The following is an 8,159-nucleotide window of genomic DNA, read 5'->3' as shown; positions in this document are numbered from 1 at the left end:
TCCAACTGATAAATAGCTTCCAGTCTGTCTTGTTCAAGACTATACTTAGCTGAGTGCCTAGTTCACGGCAGCAACTAGTAGTACTTGGTAATTAGTATTGATTACATGTTTGGTGAGTAAGTGAATAAAAGAATAATCTTTGATATAAATTACTTGATCTCAAAGAAAGAATGTTAGTGACAGAATCTTAGGTGTTATTGTGGAATAAACTTTACTAGGAGTGCTAAGCCCTTCTCATCCCTCCCTCCTCCGCACCCCCTTCTTCTTCTTTTAAACATAACTAGATCTCAACACTAAGTTTCTTTCTCAGAATACTCTGGGACACATATTTTCAGACTAGCGTTTAGAATTCCATTTCTTACAAGGGTTCTATAAAAAAGTCTTTGTTAGGTAATGAGGTTACTCTGTCCTCCAAAGAGCTTTACCTTATTCTCCAGAAATGAGAGAAAAAAAGATTTGTCTCATTCTTTGTATTAGGTTTCTTGTCCTTACATCACTTCAAGTTCATGTTTACCTTAACATTCCTTTCCTTCCTTACGCTTGACTTTTGCCGATCTGCATTTTTTCTCAACACTATAAGTTTTATGGAGCTGTTGGGTGAAGTGCTTCACTTCAAATAGCCTATTTCAGAACCTTGTGGGAATGACAAAAAGAACAAATAGAAGAGGAAAGCAGCTAGAGAGGGTTAAGCGAGTGTGGTCCCCAGGTGAGATATACTTCGCCCCCTTTCTAGACTGGCTGGCGTGGTCTGAGAGCTCAGATGACTGTAGGTCTTCATCTCCACTCCCTCCTCCCTCTGCTTCAATCTTCAAAATCTAAGTCTCATCTCCGAGGGCTGTCATGTTCCTTTCTTTCTTAAAATTCCCTCCATTAGCTGAGTTCTCCAGTTTATCTTCTAAATTTCTTTCTGTAGTCTAATTTTTTGGTTAAAGCTTTATTGTGTATTTTGTATTCTCACTTCTTGCTATGAATCTGCTCACTGGGCAGTTCATTATACACTATATGTTGGGTAAATAGTAGTTATATGGAAAGAGTATTTATAAAGTTCTTTAAGACAGCTCAGTCATATTTATAAAGTTCTTTAAGACAGCTGAAGGGTGTACTTTTTTTGATGGCCCTCAGGTGTTGCGTTTATTACTGTATTTTCTTCTGTTGTGGAAGGATTAGTTCCCACGGATATCCTCAAAGTTTGCCTTTATCATTCTGTGTAACTTATTCATGTCCTATTAAACATTTTTTTTTCTAATTATACAAGTAATACACGTTCAATATGGAAAGGTAAAAAAACAAAACAAAACAAAAAAACACAGCATAATCTCGCCAGGGGTGAAAACATTTCACACCTTCTTTTTGCATATGCCAATTTCCCTGTGACTCTTAGGCAGCATTTTAAAAAACACCCAAGAGGTCGCTCTAAATCTAAGCGATGTTAAGGATTAGCTGCTATTCAACAAGTTCATACGGAAATCAAAGACTCTTGGTGGAATAAGGAAGCTCGCTTCTAGCAAAGGAACCTGGGCACCCGGGGTTCCCTTAAGGAAGGCAGCTAGCTGGTACAAGAAACAGCTGGTTCTGCAGCCACCCGGGGGCGGAGCGGGCGGAGGCGGAGCTTCGATGATTGGGGTAGGGGGAAAGGAGCTACAGGGCTTCCACCAGTCAGGGCTCTGCTTTGTTTTCACGTACCGACCAATGAGGGAGCGCTGCTGGCGAGTCTGTCTTCAAATCGGAGACGTGCACCCCTATCGCAGCCAATCAGCAGGCGCCTCTTACACAGCGTCCACCGCGTTCTCGCCCCGCGGGCGGAGCGGCCCCGCCCCGCCCCTCCCCTCCGGCCTCGGCCCCGCCCCGCCGCGGGGCGGCGGGCTGGAGCGGGGGCCGGGCTCCCGGACTCGTGCGTCTTGCGCCCGCCGCGGCGGTGCCGAGTCCGCAGGCTGCTGATTGTCCTTCGCGGCGGCCGCGGTAGCAGCCTCCTTACCTCGGCCGGGGCTGCTTGCGCCGGACCGAGCGCGCCTCCCGCGGCCACGGCCGCCCGGAGCAGGTAAGGGGCGCCGGGGCTGCAGCGCCCGTCCGAGCCCGGGCGCGGGGCGGGCTCCCTGGCTCTCCCGCAGCCGCGCCCGGCGGGTCCGCGTCTCCCGGAGCCTCCCGCCCGCCTCGGGGCGCCTCCGCTGGGAGCGCACGGCCGCTGCACCTGGCGGGGCGCGGGGGCGGGGAGCCCTGCAGGTGGAGGGGAGACGCGGAGTTGAGTCAGTCCGGCTCGCGGCGCAGGGGACCTGCTGATAAGGAACGATAAGCCAAGTGGCTTTTTTTTTTTTTTTTTAAGTGGGAAAGGTGTCTGTACTTAGGTGGTGTGAGTTACAGCCTTCATGGACACGGGCGCTTTGCAGTGCGTTTAGACAGGAACATGATTTACTTATTATTATTTTAAAATTCGAAACAGCCTTTAACGTGAACTTATTGGAGGTTTTTTCTTCCGTGACAAGTAGACCCAGCAGTGTGACTCACCTTTGTCTGGGCTGCAGTGCGGGCCGTGCGGTGGGGACGAGGGGAGCAACGTGGATGGCGATGCCGAGCTAGTGTGCAAGAGTCTGGGGGTGGCACCTTGTCTCTGTCTCTCCTCGTGGGTGGGTGTAGACTTGAGATTCGTTTTCTTTTTCTTATTTTCTAAACATTAGCATTCGAATTAGAAAAAAGCCTTTCTAAACATAGCCTCCGGGCTTTAGGTTTTAGGGCTGCACCTGCTACCCACGCAGTCATACTTTGCAGACGAGTCCTAGGCAGTTAACTACAGTGATGTGATTTACCTGTGATGAAAAACCTTGAATTGCTGTTACCTTTTCTTTGACTTGCGTAACAGCTTTTTCTCATTCACCATTTGTTCACAAGTGAAATGAAGGTCACGAGTTTTAGCGGAAATGGCAGACTCTTGGAGCAGGTCCTCCCTTCCAGGTGCACTGCATTTAGGTCTTTTAATTGAGAAGCTCACTGCACTGCATCAATATTGGTATCCTCTTACTCTCCAGAAGCAGGTAGTGCACCTCAGGCCCATTTTGCAGGTATGTAAGCTCAGAGCCCTAGAGATGAAGGGAATTCTGCCCCAGGTCTGTAGACTTCTGCTATTATATACCTGTTATGGGTTTAATGCACGGTCCAGTACGGTTCCCACCGTCAAGCAAGCTTTTGCATACCGATTTGATTCCCATGTACACCAGTCAGAGGTGGAGATGGTTATTTCCAAGTAAAATATTCTTAGGCTTTTTTTTTTTCCTCTTAGGTTGCTAAGATAGTTTGAATTTCACCAGAAAGGTGATTTTTCACACAGGTAAGAAAACCTAGCGGTGCTATGTGAAAAATCTCTATTTTAAGTTTTGGGAGGTTTTCCGCGTTAGAAAACCTTATCTTCTTTGTTTGCGTCTCTGGCTTAGCATTGGACTTGAGTACTGCTTTCTGAATTGAACTAGTTAATATTCATAACGTAAGTAAAACTGAAGCATAACACATTTTGGTTATGATTTTGTTTCAGGAAGTTTTTACTATAAATTTAGAAGTGTCGAACATGTAAAAATCATCTCTTCCTTGATGAGAGTAACTCAAGGGATTTTGGGGGTTAATGGCAAGTGGGTTTAGATGGGTAGTTGAGAGGGTCCCCTTGAATGATGTCAAGGCTTGGGGAACCCAGGGAGTTGTTAGGTTATGTTAAATTTATTAGTCATCAGGAACATAGAAATGTCTTATTTATTACTGAATGGAGCTGTTAGTCATGAAGCGACATCTTGTTTTCATGGCAGGTGCTCTGCTGGGTGGAACATGTACATTTTGACATAACTTATTTGTCATGTAAGGCATCCCTTACATAGGGCTTGTCCGTTCGGCTCTGATTCTGTTTACTCATTTGTTTTTGCATTAATGTCTTTACTTAATTTTTACTCCTCTGGTCAAATTAAAATTTCTAGCACCCAAGCAGAACATTCCATAAAGAAACCTTTATCATCTGCTAATTTGTACAGAAAGTGAGATCTCTTCCGATGAGCACCTCTTGCAGTGTGGGAAGTTGGAAAGAGATTTAGGCCGCTTGTAGGGTGTTTACCTGTATTCTTAGCTATAGGGCCTGTAGCCCCCGTGTAATTTTCAGGGTTTCTACCCTTCAAAAAAGATTTAATTACGACGTTACACAGCTTCCACTAGATGGTGCACTGGGTGCTGTTTACTGGAGATTTCAATCAGGTTTTTTTTGTTTTTATTAAAAGCATTTCACTGACAAAGATACAAATGTGCTGCAGCTGTCATCACTGAAATTCAAACAGAATTGCAATCAGTGATTTAAGTCAGTTTTATTAAATGAGATCATTTGGAAGGACATGGCAGCTTAATTTAAAGTGAGGGAAGTTGTTAGTCATTTTAGAAAACAGAACCTAGAACAGAGTGTGAATTTATGGGTCCTTATTTATGTACCCTGGAACTGGTTTGTGTTTTGTTGAAATCTTACGTGAACTCTGGTGAGCTGTTTGAGCGTGCTTTTATGCTTTGCCTTCTTAGATTCCTGATTCTTTAAACGAAGAGGTAGGACGAAGTGGCTGTATGTAGCAAGATTATTTGATACCTGCTCTGAACGAATACGTAAACATCTTTTTTTCCAGGCGTGTAAAACAGTTTTTATTCCTTGAAGGCTCACTTCGTAAATCCTTCTGTTCTTATGGGAAAGCATGATTGTCAGCTTCACTTAGGAAAGAGCGGGGAGCTTTCTTTCTCCCTTGGGTGGCGGGAGCTCGCTTGTTACTGGCCTGGTTACTGGTTAAATTGCTTGTCACTGATGGTTACAGAAAGGAGATGAGAAAACACAGACGCAGCTTTGGTAAAATGCTTGCCGTTTTAGGGTTAGAAATGGCAGGGTTAGTGCAGAGTGAGGACTAGTCAGGGTGACTGCATGTTGTGAGATGTTTTGTGGAAAACACTGGACTTTTAAAGGGCAGCGCAAGCACTCAGGTGAGAAGGTCTGTGGGCGGTTGGTGTGTGTCTGTATGATCCAGTTCCGCTGAGCTTTGTGTGGGCAGGAGAGCTTTGGTAGTTTGCTTCTTGGAACCAGCTCTGGTCCTCAGGGGAGCTGATGGTGGTTTGGGAGGGGAAAATACGTAGGTGCTGCTCCTTCCAGGAAGGAAGCTCCTGGCGGGGCTGCCCGCCCTTGGGGGAGCGTGGCCGGGCGGTGGGCGGTGTAAGCAGCTGGCGGATGAACACACTGCCTGAGTGTGGGCTTCCCCCAGTCAGGGAGCATTGAGTCAGCTTTACAGACGTCCCGTGGTCCAGGCTCGGGCTGCTTAATGCTGCTGGCTTCGAATTTATGTAAAATACGTAGAATCCTGAACTTGGTAAAATGAATGACTTGTGTTTGCAAGTGAATGGCTTAAGAGAGTTACTTGGATGTGTTAGGTTCTCGAATTATGGTAGGTGCTTGAACATACTTACCTCTGATACCCGGTCTTCCATTCCCTTTGGAAAAAGGCGTTATTAGAAATAGGAAACCTTGAATACGCATGGAGCTGGGGTGTTCGTATTGGGCAGTTGATTTGGGGACAAAAGAAGGCACTGGTCTAAATACTTCTTTGAGCAGAGAAGGGTCAGGCAGGGTGCCCTAGAGGGCTGGTCCAGCTAAGGGGCAGGGAAAACTCTAGGACGTACTGCTGTAGCCTGTACAGTAAAAGCCTCTGATTAGCTTTACTCGTGATTAAAAACTTGCTCTTTGCAAGACAGTGTCTCTTTATGTGTACTTACAGCAATGTGAATCATGAGAATCAAACATTTCTGAGGGTTGTAAACTTCTTTTTTTGGCGCTTGGAAGTTTGTGAAAATGAGGTTGTAAAAGTTTGGAGTGGAGCTAAGGATGAAAAGGATTGTGGAGCCGTGGACCCAGATTTGCCAAGCTTCTGTAGCTGATAATCAAAATAGTTTTTTTTCCTCTTCCTAATATGGCTTGGGATTCAAATTGTGAAGATTCTGTTTGGACCTCTGTGCTCCCTTTCATGTTTGGAATGTAGCTCAGTTCCCAGGAAGGCCCATCAGAGTTGACTGTTTTTTAGACGGTCTAATCAGGGTACAGAGTCCAGGGGGGAGGAGGCGCCGTGATGTGGGTAACGAGGAAATGAATTAATATCATTTAGATCTTTTTAAAATATGGTCACAATTTCGCATTTTGGAATTTTCAAAATGGTAGTCATTTCACCTTTAACATACATACAGCTGAGTATGAAAACTTGAGGCTGAGGTTGTCAAACTTTATCATTCCTCAGACTCCCCGGGAGGGCTTGTTAAAATTCAGGTGGCTGGTTCACTCCCACAGTTTGGTTCCTCCGGTCTGGGGATGGGCCCTGAGAATATGCATTGCTAATAAGTTCCAGGGTGACAGTCAGTGATGCTTCTGGTCCGGGGAAAACCACTGACAGGATTCCAGGGGGGAATAGAAATGTGGCTAAGAACCCAGGCTTTGAATCCCTGCTCTGCCTGTTCTTCCTTCTTTGACATCAGGCAACCTTCTTACCTCTGGTTTTTCATTTCTAAAGTGGAAATAATGTAGTAGTATGTTGTTGGGAGTATTACGTGACCTCAAATGTGTATAAAAACTCGTAGGACATTGCCTGGAGGGTTGCAAGCCTGCAATCAATGCTGGCTTTTAATCATAAAAGTCAACTGGACGTTGCCTGGCGGGTTGCAAACATGCAATCAATGCTGGCTTTTAATCATAAAAGTCAACTAGTGAATGCAATAACTAGAATCCTGAACCTTGTGGAGTTGAGGTATGTTCTTTAAGGACAGAAACTTCTGTCTTTATCCTCATTTCCCTGCCGTGTGCTATGGGAAGGAAACATGAGTACTCAACTTCTGTTTAATGAATGAAGGGAAAGTTTGTGGATCCTAATAATTTTCCAGAAACCTTTTTAGAGACATAGAACATTTACGTCGCTGGTGTCTTTTTCCCCCTCTAAAAAGCTTGAACTCTTTGGTCAAAATATATTGGACGCTAGCTGTAATCACTGTGGTCCATACTTTATGGAACAGGAGTCTTAAAGGTGGTTCCTTGGGGTTCAGTTACAAGGCAGCACCTGGATGTTCTTCAGGACATCTGCAGTCTCCCCTGGAGAGTGGTGACTGAACTTGATGCCCTCGATGCAGTTCCTGGAGATCTTTCCGAAGCTTGCGGGATGCCTGGTTCCCTTTCTTCCCACGGATCTCTGAGAGCTTTCTTCTCTCTGGCGATCCCCTGGATAGGAGCCCCTCCCTTCCCATCACTTCCTGTCACAATCACACATTTTATTTCCATTGTAGCAGTTATCACACGCGTAACCGTAGCTTTATCTGTTTCCTCTTTATTGTTTCCTTCACTGGAACGTCAACTCCGAGGGCAGGGACCTAATCTTCCCTACTGTGTCCCCAGCACGGGCGCAGTGCCTGGTGAACAGGGACCTGCCGGTTCAGTGAAGGGGCGTGTGAGATGGGGACCCCTCTCCCAGATCGGGTGTGCAGACCCGAGTTAGTGGTCCTCCGTCACTACCGGTCCACGCAGAGCCTCTCGTGTTACTTTATTGCGTTTCCCCCTTTTCTCCTCACAGCCCCCTCTCTCAGGCATAGGTGTCGTTTCCTTGAGTCCTGCCCGGTTATTGGCTGGGCTGGCTGTGCTCGGTTACGCTCCCCACACTCTTGCTGGGCTGGCTGTGCTCGGTCACGCTCCCCACATGCTCGCTGGGCTGGCTGTGCTCGGTCACGCTCCCCACATGATCGCTGGACTGGCTGTGCTCGGTCACGCTCCCCACATGCTCGCTGGGCTGGCTGTGCTCGGTCACGCTCCCCACATGCTCGCTGGGCTGGCTGTGCTCGGTCACGCTCCCCACATGCTCGCTGGGCTGGCTGTGCTCGGTCACGCTCCCCACATGCTCGCTGGGCTGGCTGTGCTCGGTCACGCTCCCCACATGCTCGCTGGGCTGGCTGTGCTCGGTTACGCTCCCCACATTCTTGCTGGTACTTGATAATTCCTGAGCTTATAATTTTTTTCTAACCTGATGCCCCAGATGGAGCGTCTGGGCACATATGTTACTGTTCTTATTTGCGATTCTCTGGTTACTAGTGCAGTTAAGTATCTTATCAGATGCTTATTAAGTGTGTGGGTTTCCCTTTCT

At 46.7% G+C, this 8,159-nt stretch overlaps 1 protein-coding gene across 3 annotated transcripts in view; it reads left to right on the top strand.

The window, feature by feature from the left end:
- Positions 1–1,847: 1,847 nt before the first annotated feature.
- Positions 1,848–8,159, top strand: part of MPP7 (MAGUK p55 scaffold protein 7) — a 251,755-nt gene continuing 245,443 nt past the window's right edge. The window contains exons 1-2 of one of the 3 annotated variants that reach the window (XM_049705340.1): positions 1,849–2,038; positions 3,272–3,319. The gene's annotated coding sequence lies outside the window, so the exon portion shown is untranslated. Of the gene's footprint in view, positions 2,039–3,271; positions 3,320–8,159 lie in introns of all 3 variants that reach the window. The other 2 variants (XM_049705343.1, XM_033403528.2) reach the window with 2 other exon arrangements.

Source organism: Orcinus orca, chromosome 2 (assembly GCF_937001465.1).
Source record: "Orcinus orca chromosome 2, mOrcOrc1.1, whole genome shotgun sequence".
In the NCBI taxonomy this organism is placed as follows: domain Eukaryota; kingdom Metazoa; phylum Chordata; class Mammalia; order Artiodactyla; family Delphinidae; genus Orcinus; species Orcinus orca.
The sequence above is the reverse complement of the archived record's forward strand: the minus strand, read 5'-3'. Positions and strand labels throughout refer to the sequence as shown.